Below are 22,232 nucleotides of genomic sequence, written 5' to 3'. Positions count from 1 at the left end.
CATCCGCAGACAAGAGGAACGAACACCTGTGGCGCATTTGACGAGCCAGCGGCATCCCGGAGAAAGCACGCTGCGCGCGCAGCCAGCGTCCGCACGTCACCGGTGACTTGCGGGAAAAGTGGAGGCGCGGGCGAAGTTTTGGGTCAAAAACCCGCCTCGCCTTCTGTTATCCGTTGTGTTGGAGCCCGTCAACACAGTGTTCGCCTCCGCGCCAAGTTTTGCATATCGGCGCGGGCGCTTGTCGCCCTCGCGCAGCGGGCATCTGACACTCCGTTGGCACACCGAAGACTAAGAAACACCCTTTCAAACTTAGTTCTTCTTAGTTTTTTGCTCTAATGGTGCCACGTAAGAGATGCGGTCATCTGCGAACAAGGAGAATATTCTGTCATTAGCGTTTAAATTTTAAGGCGAAAGCCTTAGATCTCTACCATGCAATGCGTGAGGTACAGATAATCGTTGCGAGGTACACAGAATCGCCCCCAAAAGTTGAAGTTGAACGAGCTGGGGAAAGTGAGCCAGGATTGCGCGCCAGGAAATGAAAAAAAGAAAAAAATCCCGGGCCACCTCCACGCTAACGTTAAACATCCAATGGGGCGAAGCATGCAGTGTATAAGTGTATTCTTGGCACCTTGGTGGTTTAGCCCACTTAGATGAAACCGTTGGGAGGTAGAGGTATACAGAGCGTTGCTGTAAAAATTTTGTGCACTGTAAAAAAAATTTGGTCAAAATGACGGAAAAGTTCTGGCAGCTCTATTTCCAAGCGGTTGGCTGTCAAATTGACGGGTGGTCGTCAATACCAAATGATGGCGTTTTTAGTCATTTTGACGTCTTACTTGTCATCCTGAAATACAAATTTGTCGTCAAAATGACGGGCTAACGTTTTTTCATTACGTCATTTTGACGTTTCCTTGTCAATATGAAATACAAATGGCCCGTCAATATGACGGCCTGAGTGTTTCACAGCAAACCGTCATTTAGACGTCAAATTTAAGTAAAATGTAGTCTTCGGCTGAACTGCTCAATTTTCACATTCTGTGGGCAGTAACTGATAAAAGATGCTACGACGATTAGCTTCAGTGCTCACGTATTTATTGCTGCAGAATGGTACATAGCAGAATGGATGCAGGAATGCACAGCAGGCTTGTGGTTTTCCTGTTGATTTCCTGAAAAGCCATTGGCCACAGCACCTGAAAAATAGAACAGTTGGTATTGTGATTAGGTGGAACATGATATTAATGGTATTTGGACAAAATTACATATAATAGACAACAAAAAGGGATCAACCTACACAAAAGCAGGTGGTGGACAATGCAAACAAATATGACAATAGGTTAATTCAATCGAAACAGCATCTTTTCCGTTAGCTTTAGGAAGACAGCAACTTTTCAAGAATACTAGCTGTGCAAAAGTTAAATGGAAAAAGTTTGGTATACGTAGTATGTGCATAAAACTGGCGTAAAAAGATAAAAATAACAACCACATTTCAATAAGCCACGTCGCGCTGTGTAACCACAGAACAAAGGAAGCTGCCAGAAAGTCACAGTAGCTTTCTTTAGTACGTGGCCGCAACGATGAGAAAGATAATAAAACTTTAACCGTTATCGAGATGAAGTTGTTCCACACTCATTTACCTTTGCAAACTCAATCGTCAGAGTGAGGGTGGCCGTGTCGGTAACAGACGTTGAACATGAAGAATCCACGATGACGGGTGACACTTCCTGCTTCACAGTATTGTGGCGCCGTCGACTGCTATGAAGACCCGCTGGAGTCCACCCATCTTCGAGCCTGCATGGCGACAAAATTACTGCACTTACGTACCGTCGCAGTTGAAGGAGCGATGCAACGATCGCGAGTAACAGTTACACGTACTTTGCACAAGAAGGCGACGCACGAGAAAAAAAGACGCGCAGAGTTTACATGTGTCCAGAAGCTTTTGGCCCGTAAAGTTTAAGCAGTCGTTAGTCTGCTCGCTTTCTGCCCTTTGCACGACCCGATGAAAGAGTCGACAGCCCCCTACCCTTCCCCACCCCAACTTTCGGAAACAGTGCTGCGGCGTGAACAAGCGACACGTCATTGCTTATTACCGAGTTTCGGCGGGTGCGCTGGCACGATCAAAAGCGTTGTTTCGCGCAAAATTATATTACAACAATACATACTCGTCGTGCACTTAACAAAATGCCCGCCTACTGCGGTGCCGAAATCAGCCGCTGTCTATTCCCGCCCATTTCTTCCCATGTCGACATTTCGAAACTGTGTCAGTTGGAGACAAAACTCATCAAAACGCAAACGCGTTTCCTGTTTGGGGGCAATTAAAAGTGCTAGAAAAAGTAAAAGCTCCAGGCCGTGCAGCGGCCGGCGCGATGGTGGTCATCGTTCTCACGGCGCAGTTATCCCTCGCCGACCGCTCGCACCGACGAGCGTGCTGCCCTGTTCAAGCTACAGATGCAGAAACACGGTTCCAGTTTCTGACACGACGGTCCTCATAGTATTCGAGCCAATATACTCTGCACACTTCAACTTGCTTCACAATTATTGCGTTCGCAGATTTTAGTAAGGTATTATTTTTTTTTTGCAAGGAAAAATCTCTTGATGCTGTAAATCGTTCACTTACCGATATCAGATGCACTTGCTCTGTTGCTGCAGCTCCGCGCGCATGGCTGCTTGCTGAAGGAGACCAGAAAAGAGACGTTTGCTCCGTCGCAGTTTCAAAGAAGTATGTGTGAGCCCCCGACATGGGAAAGGAGGGCAACCCAGACGCTTTCCGAAAACAGAAGAAAATGTCCCTTCCTTTCTCCTCCCCCGATCGCGCGGGCGGCGGCGGCCGCCGCGACGGGAGACAAAGGAAGCGTCCCTGGAAGGACCCCCACTCCCCCCAGCAACAGGCAGCGGTGCCTCTCGGAAGGGTCCCCTACAAAGGAAGCGTTCTTCGACAATCCGGCGTCGAACAAGAGAAAAAGCAAAAGGCCCCACCGGCGACTGCGAGAGCCGCCTTGGGCGGCCAATCAGAGTGCTGTATTACTGAAGTCAGTTTGTTTGTTTCCTTTCGCTCCTTGTTCTATCCCCTCTCCCATCGAGTTGACGGCGAAACAACAGTCTTCACCATTTACGTCGACTTCCTGTCAAAAATCACGGTCACTTGGCCGTAAAAGTGACGGCCAGTTTTTACAGTGACATGTTTGTAGCACGAAGTGTCCTAGCGCGAGGCGTTGGAAAACGAGTGTCCCGATGTTCTTTTTTAGCACGCGTTACGTTGGCGAGACGCTGGAAAGCGAGTGTCCCGGTGTTTTAGTACCGTGACTACCTGAAATGGCGACGAAGACGACGACGGGAGACGCCAGCAGCCCGAGCCCCTAACAGCAGTGCGGGAGGAGGGTTGGAGGAGGCCTCTGAAAAAGTGCGATGCAGTGCGGGCCGGGAAAGGGCCAAAGGAGGGCATGCCGCTGCGGTTGCGTAGACAAGGTACCGACGGGGGTAAACAGGAGGCTCCTGGCGATGGCTAGCTTCGGAGGGTGCTGTCCTGGGGCCTGGTCAAGTGATGATGGGCGCGGTCGTTCAACAGAAATGTCAACAGAAGACCAACAGCCGGTCCAATTAGGTTTCGCCCTCACATACTTGGAAAGCTCTAAGCATCCCCCGTAATTTTTCATTCATTCGCTTTCCCCCTCGCTGGGTGTATAAATCTCACCATTTTCATAATCCTACAGCGTAGCTGCACATATAGGAGGCGGTTGTCACACGGTCTTCTTCCCGCTACTGTTTCCGGACGGAGCACCCGCGTTATCGTTTGATTATGAACGAACCCGCTTAATTTGCGGAGCCACGCTCTGTACGGCGTCTACGAGCCATTTCTGAAGAGCCTGAGCTTCTGCGGTAATGGCGCTGATTGGATAGGTCCTTGCGAACATCACGAACGACTTCGAAGTGGTTCAGCAGTGGATACCTTTGAGTGAAACCGAGCCCGCTACGCAATGTCGTGTCGGCTGACAAAGGATGTCGAAATCATAAAAGTGGTGCTGTTTTTCTTTTATTTCGTGAAAGAGCAAGAGCGAAGGCTATTCAACTTGTTTGTGTGTGGGTCTGTATTGAGTAGCAAGATATATTCGCAGGAATATGGGAGACGCCAATGACCACGGTGATGATGATGCTTCTCTTTCGCATTGGAGGAGCTGGTTATAACAATTGCAATGACAACTGCAACTAAACCAGTCGCAATGAAGTTGAACCTCGTTATAAGGAAGTGGTATCGGGACAGCAATATACTTCGTTATAACCGATATTCGTTGTAACAGTAGTAGTAAAAATCGGCTCCAACGAATTGACAATCAAGCTCGCCCGAAAATACTTGATACAAAAAGGCATTTTGAAGGCTTCGAACAAACTACAGTCGAACACGGATATATCGAACTCCAAGGGGATCGTGAAAGAATTCGATATATCGATAATTCGATATATAAAATACGCCTATCTAAAGATTATCTGACAACTCCGCACATCACTGAGAGTTTTCTGAAGTCGTGGAAAACGGTAGTTTACCGTTTTGACCCTCAAAGCACGGAAAATCCGAGCCGCAGCATGATGACCACCGCACTTTATTTATCATTGAAATGTTTTTGAGCTTCGCTTGTTTTTTTCTTCTGCGTCGTAAATATCGCCAAATTGTTTTCAAGATTATAAACACGCACAAATGAGAAAATCAACGCTGTACACTGTGCCACAACAGAGGCGAAAAACGCTGACGGAACCTCCGCTGCAGTAGGTGGTTGGGAACGTTGTCAGGCACTGAGTGCCGTTATCTTCAGTATCCGAACCGAACACCTCCCCCTTCTGGAGGCGTGCAACGAAGTCGCTTTGCACCCGACACGCTCCGGAATAGCTGGGGCGGGCTGTGCTGCATTCGCCTTTACGTCAACGTTGATGCGTGCATCGCCCTCAAAACTACTGCGAGGAATTCCGAACGCGTTTTCAAGCGACATAATGCCGCGGACGCCGCCTCTGTCTCACCAAGCCAGGCAGCTCCTGTGTTGAGTCAACATTATAATCAACTCCACCCCATCAGAGGAAGCAAACTTTCAGGGGCACCTTCTGCGCGGAATTCGATATATCGAATTCGCCCGTGATCAGGAGTTCGATACACGCGCACAACAGCCCTATACTTTTGCATGGGATTTTCAAGGGGATGTTTGCACTGTTCGATATAGACAATAATTCGATATATCCGTGTTCGATATATCCGTGTTCAACTGTATAAACAAAATAATCGTTACCTTTCTCCTTGTTGCATTTCAAGCTCAATGAACCGGAACATGAGTACGCAAAATTACAACAGAACAAAGTTCACTTGACAAAACAGGCCTGCGACTTTATTTATTTGACGAAGGATGTGATCTTCATCTGGTAGCTACTCACAGCACTGAGCAGGATTAAGTTTTGACAGTGTCCGCAAACAAAAGGCTATTTATACTTCTGGAATTTCGGACTACGGGGGGGGGTCTTTCCAAGTATCTTCTCAGCCTCCTGGTTCATATTTTTTCGTTATACCCGAAATTGCGGGTGGCTCTCACGGTTTCAGTTTCGTTATATATAGGCAAAAAATTTCCATACCGCTATATCTGGTGCCATATACTTCGTTCTTATCAACATCATTGGGCAAAATGAAATCACAAAGTTTGGCATATTTGAGACAACACATCTACACATAAATGGTACGAGGCAGTGTTCTTTTGATTGAAAATAGATAGATGCTTTTTTTCGACAGCAAATAAAAAGGAATCATTGCAAACTGTTTAACAAAAATACAAAAAGATGTTAGCGCTGGAGCCTGGACCTCGTCTTGGCATTCCAAGTTCAACAGTGACAAAAGGTTCCAATATATGGCGCGCGAGCATAGGAAAGCGGGAAAATTGCATTGGCTTGAGCAAGCCTCAACCGTGTTTATCGGGGGAAGAGGGAGACGAAAGGGAAAGGCGTGAGAGGATGGCGGTAGAGAGAAGAGAGGCAGAAGCGGGGAAGGCTATCGCCTTCCACGACATTTGCAGCGAATTCGACCAGATCAACAAAAGGTGCACTTAGGCTTTCGCCTTGAAATTCTTAGAAAGTTCCAAGAATTCTTTTTTTCTTCGGAAATACCTTTGAGTGTCAGAGGCTTGACAGCACTATTTTACTTGTCAATGACGATGTAGCTCGCGTTGGAAAAAATACAAATGGAACCCGGAAGTCGTTCATGTGTATACCCTACTCTAAAAATTAACTTACAAAAATAAGCGTAAACATCGCCTACCTTATATGGCACAGGTTTACATGCCGTTGCTTCAAACAGGTGTTCCAGATTATCATGCACAACCTAATCTTCAAGATAATCACTTAAAGTTCTTTCGACGCGTTTATATCAGACTTACCTGCCCGCTTCAGCCTCACTCGACGTTATACTCGTCGGATGATGTTGAGGTAAAAACCGACTACCTAAGTACCATGGCATGTACAAGCGTCTTGTCTTAATTTAGCATCCCGTCACGTGGTGAGATTGGTATTTTCGAGACTTAGGTCGATCTCACAAGGTTTTATTCTGCATGCGGTTGCTCACTTTTGAAATAAAGGCAGTGCCCACGGAGATGGCATGGGTTAACTACGGTGGAAGACGTGGCTTTGGTTTATCCCAGGCCAGCTGTTGCTTCGTTGAGGTGGAAAAAAAAACGCCCGTAAGTATCTAGATTTCAGCGCACGCCAAAATTAATCCGTAGCTCTGCCTTACCACACACCCCATAGCACAGTGGCAACGGCGTCAGAAAGGAAGAAAAAAAAAAAACAACTCCAAAGACAGTGAGTGTTTCTACCAAGCTCGCAACCGGGATGTAGCCTACAGACCGTGCATTCCGCATCAGTTATTTGGCGTCTGTTTCGACACAACACAGCAACCTTCATTATTCATTTGTAAACGGAACTCTTACGAATGAGCTCGAAAAGTTACATTTTAGAATACATAACCCGTTCCGGGGAATTATGGCCAGTGTCTCGAAAGAGAGTGCGGTCAGCTTGGAACCCTGCTTCGCAAAGTGAAAGGAAGCAAAAAACTTGAAAACTCAGTGTTCCCAAAGGCGGTTGGTGCGCGCTTGTCTGACCATGTAACCATGTCCGCTGTCCCCGTTTGCTCATGCAACGAAACAGGGATGCAAAGCCAGCAGAAATGCGCGCGCGCGGCTGCGCAGGCACGCTCTTACGTCTTTTCGGGCGTTCACTCGCAGATACCGCCAACGAAAGGCAGAAAGCGAGCCGCGCGTACAGAATAAAAAAAAACCCTCCAAAAGAGGAGAGGGAGATTGGGAGGAAGAAAGCAAAAAAGGGCGGACTTGTACAAAAGAATCTGGCGACACAAAGGAAGCAGCGGCGCGAGGCCACGTCTCGTGGCCCGTTCGTCGAGCTATTCATCCCCTCAATAGGCCGCCGGTCCGGCATCGGACTCGCGCACTCTACCCCAGATGGCGTGCGCGCTGCTGCGCCCGCCACTTTGAGAGGAGTTTTCAAAACGGGCCGAGTTCCTCAGCGGTCGCGTGCTGTGGACCAAAAGCACGTGACAGCACCCGCCGCGGCCGGGCCTTGTCTTCTTGCCTACGGTGTCGGTCGACGTCGTCTTGTGTTCGCCCCTCGTCGTCGCATTAACGCGACGTCGCACGTGCAACGCGGCTAACGCGCCGATGATGCGCGACGTCCCTGGTTGAGTGACGTCTTCGCCGTAGTAACGACGACAGTGGAACCATCATCATTTCTGGGAGCCTGTGCGCGATAACACACGTTTTCGTCCGTCGAGAAGTTTAGGATCAACCGCTGTGCTTTCCGTCGTGCTGGTTTGTGATTGTGGGGGCGGCGAGTTTTCTTCTGACAGTGGGTGTTGCCGACCGACACGTGGTTTTCGACGCTCCGCTTGCCGCCTGACGGCGTTCGGTTTGTTGACTTGGCAGTGTGGTGTACCTCCCACCGGATCTTCTGTCAGGATCTTCTGCCCGAGAACTGGTGAGTTTCGAACCGAGGTTATCGCGGAGGGTGCAACAGTAGCGAACCAGTTTTTTGGTAGTCTGCTCGCGACTAGCCCTTCTGAACTCGGGCGTTAATTTTTTCACTGATACGCGAGTACCTGAGTCTAAGTCCGTTTCTTGACCGGCATGATATCTCCACGCTGGGCGGCGAGAGCCTAACCGTCTGCGTAAAACAAACGTTTGAAAATAACCCAGCAAATTGTGCTGTGTTATCTGATGTCTCTGCTGAACCAAAACACTCATTGAGCCGTTGGCAGTAGAAGTATGCATGTGCTGTTACGAAACTCCGGACAATCAGTAAGTATTGCTACGATACACCAGTGTGTTCTGTCTGGCAATGTAAAGCCGACGTAGCAGACTAAATTCGGTTGTATTTCCCGGAGGAACAAATTTATGCAGCTAATTTGCCGTGGAGATAAACATTTATAAACTGGTGAGCAATGATCATCTGAATACCATTAAGATCAAAAAGGAAAACCAAAGGCTAGAGGGCGTACGATTCAATTACTACACTTGCGTGGTAGCTCTTTGGTACATTGTTTCAGTTTTTTTTGTACTTCCTCAATTGACGTTTGATCCGTTCTTTTTAAGAAAATTCTCTGAACCAGCCTTTTGTTGCGTACCGACAACCACTGCAGGGAACAGCGGCAAGAGTAACAACCGGTTACAAATTGAGTGGAATAAGGCCAGACTATTCTTTTATATGATTCTATACGTTTTCTGTTCAAAACGTGATGCGGCGATGTAGGCACAGACAGCCATATGACCTGGCTTGCCCACACTCAGATGAAAAGGCCAGAAGCACCTACGGTAGAAAATGTAATTACGAAAGGTCTTTAATTCCTTCTGAAACCTTCATTTTTCACGAGTTATTTATGACGCAATAAACATGTTTTCTACCGACGGGCGACTTATCGCTATCCTAAGCCGCCACGCCCGTTTTGAGAAAGGGTCTGACAGCGCGAACGACGACGGCAAGCGTCCGCCGTTGTCGTGGTGCGCGGTTGAGCCAACCGGTAATGACGAAGCAAACACCGGCAAAACAGCTGCGTCGCGCTGATGGCCTGTCGACAGAGAGGACCGCGATCATTTAGTGGATGTTGGCGGAATACCGGGCTTGTGATGCGAAGGCGGGTTGGCATCGCGCGATAATTTTCCAGCTCCCGTAAAATCGCCCCCTACCCTCCCCCCCCCCCCCCCCCCCCCCCCCCAAAAAAAAAAAAAAAGGAATAAAAAATAAAGGCGGTTGGGAAGGACAAGACTCAGCTTCACGTAATCCTGCTCCGCACATTCGCACAGTTCAAAGCTGAATTTTCATTCACGAGTTAGCGTGGACGCACAACTCGTTTAATAATTGTGTAAGCAATTAGAACGTTTTTGAAGCAACTTTCTGTTATAGAACTTCTTTGAACAAAGTTTAAAAGCAGTCATTAAACGCCGCAAGAAGAGCTAAGCCAATTTGCTCGCGATCGTTACAAGATTTCTCTAGCATCTATCGTATAACGGAGTTTACCCAGTGTAGAATTTAATGACTGAGTCTGAAATTAGTGATATTGCGAACGTAAATGTGGGCGCTTTTTTGCAAGTGAAAGGACCATTCGATATGTATATTACCACTTCCTTGTCTTGTACCCGTTTCCTTCTTCTCCTCCAACGGTGCATAAAAACTGCTGAGAAATTCTGAGAACTTTGTAATAATGTGCATTTGTATGCCGCTCTTTTTTCATTCTGAGTTTTTTTTCTTCGCCCGATAATCTACATTTACGCTACGATTACGATTAAACAAACCAACTTTGTCAATTATACATTTTTGTGCATATACAGGGCGTTACATCGTTTGCCCTCTCCCACATTTATTTTTTGGGTTTCAGTTAGTTTTCTGGAGCATTTATTTCGCCTTCATCCTGCGAGCATGGAATATGAGGTAGACAATTTTGATTTTTATATCAGTATTACTTTTAGTTTTTCTATTTCTATTTAGTATCCCTTGGTTTTTAAAAATTTTCTTTCTCCCGCCGCGGTGGCTCAGTGGCTAAGGCGCTGTGCTTTGAGCACAAGGACGCGGGTTCGAGTTCCGGCAGCGGCGGCCGCTTTTCTGGTAGAGGCGAGAAGCAAAAACGCCCGTGTGAACGAGATTTCGGCGCGCGTTAAAGATCCCCAGGTGGTCAAAATTAATCCGGAGCCCTCCACTACAGCGCGCCTCATCGCCTGCGTTGCGTCGGCGCGTTAAACCTTATACAATCAATCAAAATTTTCTTTCAACAATTACCTCCCTTTACACTGCTATAACGAGTAAACGTATTTACTTTGCCAATTATTCATTCGTGTGCAGATGCAAGGCTTTACGCGATGGGTGCTGTAGAGTATACTCGGCGAAGTATGTTACGCATTAACAACCAAAGCTATACCCACAGAACTGTAACATACTTTTAGCTCACATAACAATTACTTCGAAACTCTGTGGCAGAGTTGTCGAAAATCGACAGCAGTTGATACACACGCAAATCAATTGGTTAATTTTCAAGAATGCGTGAGAATCTCGTTCATCTCCCTCGCGGACTTCAGGCTCGGCCAGATGCGCACGCCATGCTCAGGCTTAGCATGGCGTGCTCGGTAGGGCGGTTTAGCCGCCCTACCGAGCTTCGAGATGAGCTCCGAGCTTCGACTCAAGTTCGACTTGACGTAACGTCGGGAGTGTTTCGATGGCGGCTCTCTCCACGTGCTCTCTTCACTCCATCGTTAAGTGTTCTGTCGCTCGCCGTGGACTCACCGACGCGGATTAACGCGAAAGTTTTGCCGACATGCATCATCTATTTCTCATGCAATGATAACAGGCGTAGTAATATGGACAACAAATTAGTTTCCCTTTGCGAATTTCAGTTCTTCCAACGCAAAAAAAAAAAAAACAGTCCAAAAAAATTGCACCATCTTCCCGCGGAGAACCCTGATGAGGATGCGAAGCATCATGGGGGTTCCGTGTGGTTCCATTGTGTTGCCGTTATGTTGAGTGATCTGGTGTTTAGTAGCGCCAGAGGGAATTCCGCGTCCGGGTCCACACCGGTGGCAAAGGAACGCAAGTACTGTTGTGTTACGGTGAGTAGGCGGTGGTTCTCGAGGCGCCGAAACTCGTCCATGATGTTCTTGTCGATGTCGTCTCTGTGGTAGAATCGGTAGTCTCCGTCAGCATTGGTGAGGTAAAGGTTGTTGACGTTGGCCAATCCCTAGGGGCATCCTGCCGCAATCATCATCAGAGGCGCTACGGACGGGGCGAGCATAGAGTTTCATACTAATATATACTAGAGGTAAATCTGACGCCACTGTCTAGGGGAGCCGCGCTTCAGCGAGTGTTCCGTCATGTATCCGGCAGGTACGTTCCACTTGTCCTTGGCATGGCTCATGAACAGGCTGAAACGTTGGCTATGGCTGAAAAAAAAGCATCAATATTACCGTAGATGGTTCATGAAATTTGTTTTGTTATTATAATTTTGAACCTACAAAATGTCAGTAGTTCTTTAGAAGTATTTTAGTATTTTAGTACGATGTTCCTAGTATTTTAGTATTTTTGTTCCTTTTTTTTGTTGATTTTGGCTTCGTAACAAAAAAGAAGCCCTATGGCTAGCTAAGCCAAGCAGGCTAGGAACGTCGCTAGCAGCAATGGCGCCGCCCACGGTGGCTGGCGACTGCAGCGACAGGTTTCCCTCTAGTATATATTAGTATAAAACTCTATGGGGCGAGAGCAACGTACACGCCTTCCTCTTCGCAGCTTTGTTTCCTTCTCCTTCTTCATCTTCAGCGGTTCCCCTACGGGAAGATGGCGACGGTGGTTGAACGCGAAGCTATCTCGTGACGGATTCTTTGGTTGGCCAATCCCTAGGGGCATCCTGCCACAATCATCATCAGAGGCGCTGCGGACGGGGCACGGACGCGGGACATCCCCCCGAGCAAGAGATGCTTCGCATCTAAAAGGCGTCTGAACCGCGACCGGCTTTATAATATCAACCTTCATACGGGAGCAAATGCGCCAAAAAAAATTGCCACGTAGGGGCAGCACGCGCCCGTCGGCTGGCGCTGAATTCAAAGTCACATGTGACTTAAAGGGACACTGAAGTGAATTTGTCAAGCTCCCGTTTTTGCTTGCACTGTGTAGACTGGCTCAAATTAGCACACTTTTCATCGTTTATCCGGTTGACAAATCGGTAATTATTTTACAAAGCGCGAAAGAAGAAAAACTACTATGCGCGGTTTGCGGCGGCCGCACAAACTAAGCTGTGACGTTAGGAGGAGGGGGCGCCGTGATTGGACGATGCCCAAGGTTAGCAATCAAACAAGTTTCGGTTTCGGTTTCGATTCTGTAAAATAACATGTTTGACATCTGATGGCGTCGTTGGATGGGCATTCTCAATATCCCAGTAATCGTAGTACCGCGCTTCTGCCATGTTGTCGGCTGTAAAATGCATAAGATAAGCCTCCCAGGACGGCTTGGAATCGTAGCATTCACTAGCCGAGGCCTACGCAGTGCGTGAACGCCCTCCGCGTCCCCGCAGATGCTCAAATGCATGCGCTTTTCCCCCATATTTGGAGCTTGCCTCGCTCATGCCTGTATCGTAAAAAGCGTGTTCGCACCAGGCCAAGGGTCTGTTGATTCTGGCCTGTGCCCACTGCCCGCAAGCAGTCGGTGCTTATGGCAACAGCACGCCAACGAGAACTCGCTAGCGCGGCAGTGCCAGCCTGCGCGAGTTCTGTGGACTAGTTCGTGGAGCAATGAACGTTGCGGCCAAAAAAAAGGTGAACTCAGTATAGAAAACATCGGCGAAAAACGAAAGAGTTAACTCATAAAAAAAAAGCATGTACCCGCGGCGATTCGAACTTGTGACTGGCAAAACACTTGCGGTGACATACCCAGCGCACCAGACGACTAGGCCACAGGGGGCCGCTGGCCGTAATGGAAAATATCAGGTATATAATGTATAACCAGTTTACACTTTTATTTAGTTTTAGTATTTCAAGCAGCTTAGGTGACTATTTGTTGTATTGCGCTCGTGCAGTAAGCGTCCCCCGAGTTTCCACAATAGCTCACGTCTAGCAATTGCATTTCGTAGACGGGAAAGCGTTCGCAGATGCGTAGTCGTGCTCCTGACCGCTCTGCTTGTTCGCCCAGCGCAAAAAAGTGCTTCCCACACCCTAGTTTTACGCTGTACGGTAAAAATATCACTTGATTTTATTTCCTTAGTACCTATATTGTCTCCGCTCACTCTTCTCCCCCTTCAAGATGCCTTATATTTTCTTACTGGCGTACCAGTCAGCGAAGCGTCGCATGTGCGCTTGTGCAGCGCTTGTGTGAAGCGACCTTGACTTGGAGCTAGATACAGTGTACAAACTAACGAAGTAAAGAAAGGCGCATTCTTCCATTCCCAAACGTGTTGTGGCTTAGTTTCAACTGATCGAACGAATTGCGACGACCCGTCGGCGGCCGGCGGACTAAACGGTGGGCCGACTGACTCGGTCGCGGAAGGTCGGCGAGCCGTGCAGTAGCGCAGCCAATTGTCAGCTCCTCTCCTGCTGACGTCACACGAAAACGCCACAGAAAATGGGCGAGTGTAAAGAGAGGAGGACAGCATTTTCGAATTGATTTTTCTACTAAATAAATTCGCGTAAACACGCACAGAGTGGTCGAAACAGGGCCCAGAGACTCCGGATTACAGTTTGCGCTCGTGATCCCGCATTGTTTACAAATCACTTCAGTGTCCCTTTAAGGGCACGCTAGAGGGAAGAAAAACGCTATCTGTGGTCAGGAGATGACACAGAGGTTAGAGAAAATAATGACAAACTGATAAACAGCATTTAGCGGGATCTTGATCAGCTAAGACAATCGGGAGAGGTGATTCTAGTGGGAGGCATGTCCACATTAAGTTCCTGGACGGGTACACAGACCGCTATGTTAAACTCGTACTAGATATGGGTGAAGAACATAATCTTATTGTAGTAAACAGAGAATAAATGTGAGGGACAAATTACTTTGGAACGAGGGGAAAAGCAGTGTAGTGTAGACTGTAGCCTCCTATCGTAAAGTGTGTATGAATAGCTGACTGTAATGGAAACAGATGAAATAGAAAGTGACCATACAGGAGGTTACCACTGCTTACGAAGTGACCATAAACGGATAACTTTGAGTTTTGGAGAAAGGAAAGATCAAAAGCCGATTACGGCGTTTCACAACTTGAAATTAAGCGATAAGCAGATAGCTAATATTGCCAAAAGCCTTGAGATAGAAATCGAGAGACAGCCTACGAAGTATTTGGAATACAGTTAACTAATTGGTTTTATTTAAGGAAAGATAAGGAACAAAAAGAACGCAACTACTGGAAAGGAAGAAAGCCAAGAAGCTGGTGGAACAAGAAAATCAAGGAAGCTATAACACAGACAGGCAGCATCGAGAGAGCACAGGGAGGCCAAGCGAGTGGGAATGCAAACAGATGAAATAACTTCGAAGTGGAATTGGTACCACCTTAAGAAGCTGGAAGTGCAAAAGCTTGCACAGCAAAAACTTGCAGACAGTGAGAAATGGGTCCCGAATATACGGGCAAAGCATAAAGGCACGCCGAGAAAGTTTTGGGACCTTTTAAAGGATCTAAGGAAAAAGGCTGAAAAAGTACAAAGTCATGCATAAGCGGTGAAGGTCAGGTACTAAAAGGGGAAAAGGCGGTACTGCACATTCTCTCAACCATACAAGACAAGTTCAGAAGAAGGAAGAGAGGATTACAGCATTTAGTGAGTGGGGCAACTGAGGTGCGTACAGATAGAGAGCTAAAGATGGAGAAACTAAACTGGAAAAAAGCCGGAGAAAATGTTCCTGCTAATATGGCAACAGGGTAAGATGAAATTCCTATACGGCTGGTGAACATTCTCGGCCCAAAAATTGAAGCAAAACTGATTCGAGCAATCGAAAAGTGTTAAAAACTAAGCAAGTACCGGACGATTGGCATAAGAGCAGGATGAAGCTGATCTATAAAGGTAGAGGAAACAGGGCTGATGCCAACTCGTACAGGCCTATATCAGTTACCTCAGTGCACGGTGTGAGAATATTTACACCGTGCCTCAGTGGTATACAGGCTGCTAATGTAAGCCATAAAAGCGGAACTGCAGGCGTGGATAAAGGGCAACGGCATACTGGGAGAACTACAAAATGGATTGAGGAGAGGCAGGCTCTTAGAAGACAACCTGTTTGTCCTAACCCAATACATAGAGGGGTCAATGGCTCAAAAGCGACCACTACGGATAGCATTTCTGAATATAAAGGGAGCCTACGACAATGTAGATAGAGAACTTCTATGGATCCTATTTGAGCAGGAGGAAGTTAGGCCAGGACTTTATACAGCTCTGTAGGGAATTTACAATGCGATCGAGGTGCAAATTACCTGGGAGGACATAAAGTGCACCGAACCGGTAGTTACAAATATAAGTTTAGAGCAGGGTTGTCCTTTGTCTCCATTGCTGTTCATGCTGTACATGGCAAGACTAGAAAGAAAGCTTGAAGACGGTAAAATAGGTTTCAATATATATTATAGCCGCAAAGGACAGGAAGTGGAACAACATATTCCGCATCGATATATGCAGGTGACATAGTACTGCTAGCAGATAGCGAACAGTGTCTGCAATAGCTTGCAGGTATGTGCTGGGAAGAAGCCACTGAATTAGGTTTAGGGTTTAGCTCAGCAAAGTCGGGAGTTCTGGTCTTTAATGAAGACACTTGTAACGAACCAGTATTCGTTCAACACGCAACAATACCGCGGGTAACGAAATATCTGGGAATATGGATAAAGGAAGGCCAGACCTATATAAAAACGCGTGAGGATCATTTAAGAATGAAAGGACAAAGCGACGCCTCTATCATGAAGAACAAAGCACTATGGGGATATTACAAATATGGAGTAGTGGGAGGAATCTGGAAGGGTGTAATGGTACCGGAATTCGCCCTTTCAAACGCTGTTGTGTGTGTTAAATCAGAGATTCAATCAGGGCTAGAAGTAAATCAGAGGACAGTAGGTAGATTGGCATTAGGAGCCCAAATTAAAACAACAAATGAGGCAGTGCAGGGAGACACAGGAGGGGCCTCCTTTGAAGTGAGAGAAGTGCAGAGCAGATTATGACCACTGTTACGCTATCGTTACATTAAAAGCGTGGTCACACAGTGACGAAAAAGAACCAGAAGGCTTAGGACAAAGTATATAGAAACCTCGAAGCGCAGGGGAAACGACCAAGACGATAAATAGTGGACTGAAAAAATCGGAGGCAACGAACTGGGAAAAAAGGATGGACGCAAATAAGTCCTTGATATCTACAGATTTGGGAAGCGGGGGATCACAAGGGAAACCTTTTTTGTTAATACCAAAGAAAATGCATTGCTTTTTGAAGCCAGGGCATGTAGCTTGCCAGCAAAAACGTTTGTCCGCGAACCGGTACAGGAAGAACTGTGCGCATGTTGCGGCAAGGAGCCAGAAACCATGCAACATATTGTAACGGAGTGCAAAGGTATCCGTCCAGTCCTCGGCGAGGGAGACATCCAGCTTCCGGAAGCCCTTAACCTTAAGGTTGACGGAAGTGAATTGGAGAGCAGTAGAGGTTAGTAAAAGAAGGCTAGAATGTTGGTGGGAACAGATCAGAGAAGAAACTAGGAAGACATCCGCACTAAGAAGTCAGACTAACGCAAAAATACCATAACGTTTTTTCCCCTTAATGGCCAGGTGATTGTACAGTGGCGTTACGACTAATGTCGCTCTGCAACGCGACCCGCTACAAAGGGGAAGCGCTAAGCATCATCAGCATCATTATCACCCACTTCGCCAGCTTCGCTTTCTTGCACTGCGGTTGGCGACTGCCGTCATAAAACGCAGCGGTAGTACCCCAACGGCCGTTACGCATGAGTACCTATAAAACCGATCAGTCCGGATCCGTCTTTCATCTGTACAAACATAAACGTTCACAAATAAGCAACGCTGCTACAATATTCATCTGCACGATTATCATGTTTTTTTCCCTGCATTTCCGCTGATTCAAACTTTCATAACCTACCTCTACTTTGGTTTAGGTTGAGAAGCTTTCTTCTTGCGGGAAACTCTTTGTACACGTGTAAATGTTGACATGAAGGGCCTAGTGAATCTGCGCGCAAAAATCTCCAAGACGGCCGATTTGTATGCGGCAGCCCCGTTATTTTTGCACAAATCATTTTTTATTTTGGCAGAATGGGAGCCACACTTCTTGCAGCTCCCTCGAGGAGGATCGCCCAACGAACGAATGTCAAATTTCGGTATCACAGCCCACTCCTGTCAATGCCCCCTGCAATATCCATATTGCAAGGAAGGAAGATGGTGAAAATGCGAAGCTTTCTCCGATACAAATGCAAAGTCCACAACCCAATAAGCCAAAGCCCAAATCCACGACAACCTTGAGCTGACCGAATGTGATGTTATGATTTTGTCTCAATTTGTGATTGGGTCATATGGATGTGCTTATTCGCTTAGGTCGGCGGTGTTGTTTATTTGGGCTTCCAATTGGTTAGGCGTGTGGCGTGATCAACGTGCCATCTGTGTGCCTGTTAAGGAATTCTTTCATCATCACAATCGCTCAATTGTATGACGCTAAACTGCATTCGTCTATCACGACGAAACCCGCCATGCATGTGGAGGTGTCCCATTGTTTGTGCGGTGTGTGATTGATGAGGCCTTTGTGGAAAAGCATTGTGTAAAGTTTGCTTTCCCGCAGTGCGTTTCTTCCGACACCGCCACAAGTGAGACATAGAAAGCTTTGCTTTGAAAGTTATCCAAAGATAAATACGGGCGTCACCTCGTGAATGCGTTGTAACCTTCGGCTCAGAAATGTGTGTCAGTAATGTCCAGAAGCCTACATGACTAGTTTGAGCATGCTAACGACAAAGCAACAGTTAAAACAAAGTAGCAAAGTACGTCCCCGATAAATGTCCGCTTTACTTGGCGATGCGAGCGTGGGTACGTGCCGATTCTTATAGCGACCGAGGAAAGAAAAAATGGGTACAAAGGGAGAAGTGGGATGATATTATTGAGATGGCACATTCAGAAATCGGATACTGATGCTTTCACAAGCAGTATATCATTCGGAGTGCTGAATTGTCCTCGTTATTATTTTGCCGAGTCTGGTGAGGCTTCTGGGACGGCTTCGGGTATAGCGGCGGCTTTTGTCATTTGTATTGATAGCACGACTTCTAATTACTATCTGTGATACCGACAGAGATGAACATCTACGTGATCATGGAGTCGTTTGAGCGGTCAAATGCGCTGCATGCTGAAAGATGAGCGTGTGATTTGCTTGTATGGAGTTGGATTGGGATAGCAGGTAATAAGGCGTCACGAAGAAACTTGAAGTTACCGTTAGTTTAAGCCACATGTGCGAATTGTGATCTGTTATAGAGAGCAACGTTGACGCCAAGTGGAATTTAGAGCTGGCGCGCAATATCTGAATCCGATGTTTCAGTTTCAGCACCAGTCAGTACTAAGATGAGCTATGCATGTAGATTTCAGCGGACATCTCAAGGGATGGGAAGCATATATTGGCTCAGTCATTAAATTGCATCCGCCCTGAGCTATCTTCAGTTTGCCTTGTTGCAAATCAAGTGATTATGCAAAGTATTAGTAGTATTAAGTTTATTTCGGTGAGCCTTCTGAGCATGTGCAGGCAACGTTGGTGTTCACGAAAGAAAGCACTCAGTTTCGAGCTGGGACTAAAGCGGTTCGTGTGAGTGACTGTGTTGTTCGCAAACTGGTGGATAGCCTTGAGGCGTGCCGGCAGTTGCTCCGCCCGAGTGGAACCTTTTAAAACTATTCGCGGCCAATCACCAAAATTCACAAAGATTTGTGTCCTCCAAAAAGCTGAGGAGAAGACGCAAAATGTCTCGCCTAGCCATCGAGTGTTCTTTTGGGAGTACATAGTATCTCGTCCAAACAACCCAGTTCCTTGAATAAGCCGGCGCGCTCCATCGCATGCACTGAACATTTCAAGAAAAATGTCTGACGTCACCAAGTACACCACACTCTTCAGACAAGGGCATTAAGATCAGATTCGGTTTATAAAGCCAATCAGGTGTTCCGTCTAATTTGGTCCGGATGCGGAACCGTAACGACGCCTGTATTCTTTTCATTCATTTACTAATACTAGGTTAGTGCCATGGGCTCCAAGGGGACCTGAAATGTTCGGCAGTTGCCTGCCTCAGGATACACCCATGGTCTGGTATCACTAACGTCTGGTAATTTTTTTTTTTTGACGTCCTAGCAGTACATCATACGAAGAGTTCTCAAGGTTTTCGTTGCGTTGAGAGAGAGAGAGAGAGAGAGAGAGAGAGAGAGAGAGAGAGAGAGAGAGAGAGAGAGAGAGAGAGAGAGAGAGAGAGAGAGAGAGAGAGAGAGAGAGAGAGAGAGAGAGAGAGCTTTATTACACAATGATGTGAGAGTGATTACTCAGTCCAGGAGCCCATGTGCTGTCCAGGCTGCCGTAGCCCTGGTCACAAGCAGCAGCTGTCCCTCAGGTCGACAGATGGACAGCAGTGCTTAGAGCACTGCACGGTCCCGGGCCGCCCGAAGTCGATTATCGGCGGGCCCGGGCCGGGCTCGACGCCGTAGGCCCGGGCCGGGCTCGGGCTTGAATTCATAGGCAGGGCCCCTAATAGTTCCGACGCGAAGTGTAGAAAAGAGCATTAAAGTGAATATTCTGAGTTTATTATTGCGCGCTTCTTGATATTAGTTGTACGAAATGTTTTAAAAACGTGTTTTGCTATAGGTCTGATAGTCACTATACTGTAATTTTAATGACGTTTTATGTACTGAATCAAGATTTTATATTTCCGTGTATAACATACCAGACGCGATTACAAGAAGCGGGGAAGGAATTAATTCAGACAACCTGGAGCTGTGTACCTATGTCTATGTACAGCCTCCCAAATTTTTAATAACATAGCGGGAGCGACGACCGACCGGCATGTCAGCGCCTTATCACGGTGCTCGGCAGCGAAGTAGGCGAGAGTAAGCGCACGCGCATAGGGCTATCTGCTGTGCGAGTGTCGTCTGCTACGCTGTTTCCTTGAGAGTGGTACACCCCCTGCCACTGCATCTGAATGACAGTGTGCCCCACGCTGCTTAGCTACCTTTCGCGGTAGCGAAACGGCCTTTCAAGATAAGAAAAACAGGGGGTGTGTTGCCCTGAGGAGAACAGCGGAGCAGACGATGGTCCCACAACAGATAGTTCTATGCGCGTGCGCGTACCCTCGTCTATTTTCCCGGTAAACACCGTGATAAGGCGCTGACATGCCGATCGGTCGTCGCTCCCGCTAAATTATTAAAAATTTGGGAGGCTGTACATGTGTCTTTTGTATGTCGCATCAATGGAAATGCGGCTGCCGTATAGCCGGGAACCAAACTCGCGTGCTAGAGAAACACCACCGCTTAACAACCACTGCAGGTAAAATATTTCAACGCACGTTTCACTCGTGGATTCAAATGCGGAGCAAAAAATTTCAGCAATACCAACTTGTGGCCGAGACAACCACGTGAAGTCGCCAAGAGTGTGGTCATCAAAGGTGATGGTGTGTCTCGTGTAAAAATACGAACTTTCACGCCGATGTGGCGTGAACTGCAAACGGTGTAAGCTAAACTACGTGAACTTTTAAACCCTTATTTTTTGCGTTTCAGTTCATGGCGTGCTTGTACAGAATAGATGCTCCGTCTGATTGCCCGCTACGAAGATACTGAACCAAATATAATAAACAAATTACACACACGGGGGCCCTCCATAGGCTCAAAAATAAATGACCGGGCCGGGCCGGGCCTGGGCTTGAGACGACGGGCCCGGGCCGGGTCCGGGCCAGGCTCACATATGAATGCCCGGGCCCGGGCGGGGCCCGGGCTAGGTGTTACGGGCCCGGGTCGGGCTCGGGCTTCACATAGCGGGCTCGGGCCAGGCTCGGGCCTTAAAATCAGGCCCGTGCAGTGCTCTAGCAGTGCTCAGGAGCAGCACTGCTCAGGGGGAGGGGGCGGGTTCAGGGGCGGACGATCTGAGTAGTTTGTGCAGTCGATTAATTATGTGCCCGAGTTCCTGGTTTCTGAAAGAATTTACACTCACCAGAGTACTGTGTAGGAAAGAGTAAATTCTTCAGCGTCCAGGGAGGAAGTTGTCCGGATTGAGGCGCTGGTGATGAGGGCATTTTTAGAGGTTGCCATTGCCACCAGTTTGGTTATCTGGGTAACTGGCCGCATCTGTGTAGATTGCGTCGGATCGACTGCTGTAAAGTTTTTCTTAGGCTTTGCTTCGGGCATCTCTACAACGGGTGCATATTTCTGGGAAGGGGCGCCCAAAAATGGACTGGCGCCAAGCGTCGGGGATGGTGACCAGGTGGGTCTGGTTGAACAGTGCTGACGTGTACGAACCCAATCACCGATTAAAGGAGCCATGAAGAGAAAACACAAGTTTGGTTCATTCGAAAGATTGCCTCACTAGAACCATCCTGACACAACTGCTAACACAAGCTTCTCTCAACTAAGCTACATAATTAGGAAAAAAGGGAATGACCATGCGACCCACTAGCTCATTTCCCGCAACAGAACCTATGATGTCATACTAGAATGCTCTGCGATTGGCGGAGGCCGGCAAAAGCAAACGCAAGTTAGGCAGGGCTTACCGGTTTGCATAGTGAGCTATATGCCCGTGAAACATACTGCACATTCCTTTTATGACACTACGAACGGTGGAGTAAACTGTTGAAGTTCCGAACGAACACGCAAACATGTACGTCAATGCGTAAGAAACTATCGCCGGCCGAGCTGGACTTTTCGCCGTCGCGCAGACGAATTTTCGGGTTCGAGGCTCTTTGGGGCCAACGAACCGTTCTAGCACGCACAGCCACGACCTTGCTTGGTATCTTAATCCCTTGACAGGAAGTTGGCGTCATATCGCCAACCAGCAAAGGTAAAAAAAGAAACGAGGGGAGTAAGGAATAGCGAGCAGCGACGAGATAGTGCCACTCGTCGCAGTTTCGGAATGGTGGTAGTGTTGGCTTGCTGCTGTCGTTATGAGCTCGTTTTCAGTTTACAACCATTGAAAACTTCATTTTGTTCGAGTACTTGACAATTAAATTTCGTTGCTGCGTCCTGAAATGCTCATGTAGTACGGGCAAATGGTCCAGGGAGT

The 22,232-nt window shown here is 47.4% G+C and overlaps 1 protein-coding gene across 6 annotated transcripts in view; it reads left to right on the top strand.

Annotated features, from left to right (window-relative positions):
- The first annotated feature begins 7,371 nt into the window (after window positions 1–7,371).
- The window catches only part of LOC144175082 (uncharacterized), a 793,144-nt gene continuing 778,283 nt past the window's right edge, over window positions 7,372–22,232 (top strand). For 4 of the 6 annotated variants that reach the window (XM_077704129.1, XM_077704128.1, XM_077704130.1 and 1 more), the window contains exon 1: window positions 7,372–8,004. The gene's annotated coding sequence lies outside the window, so the exon portion shown is untranslated. The remainder of the gene's footprint in view (window positions 8,005–22,232) is intronic. The other 2 variants (XM_077704133.1, XM_077704134.1) reach the window with 2 other exon arrangements.

This window comes from Haemaphysalis longicornis, unplaced genomic scaffold, assembly GCF_048455015.1.
Source record: "Haemaphysalis longicornis isolate Haplotype H1 unplaced genomic scaffold, Haemaphysalis longicornis Haplotype H1 scaffold_3, whole genome shotgun sequence".
Taxonomy (NCBI): domain Eukaryota; kingdom Metazoa; phylum Arthropoda; class Arachnida; order Ixodida; family Ixodidae; genus Haemaphysalis; species Haemaphysalis longicornis.
This window is presented reverse-complemented; position numbering and strand designations above follow the sequence as displayed.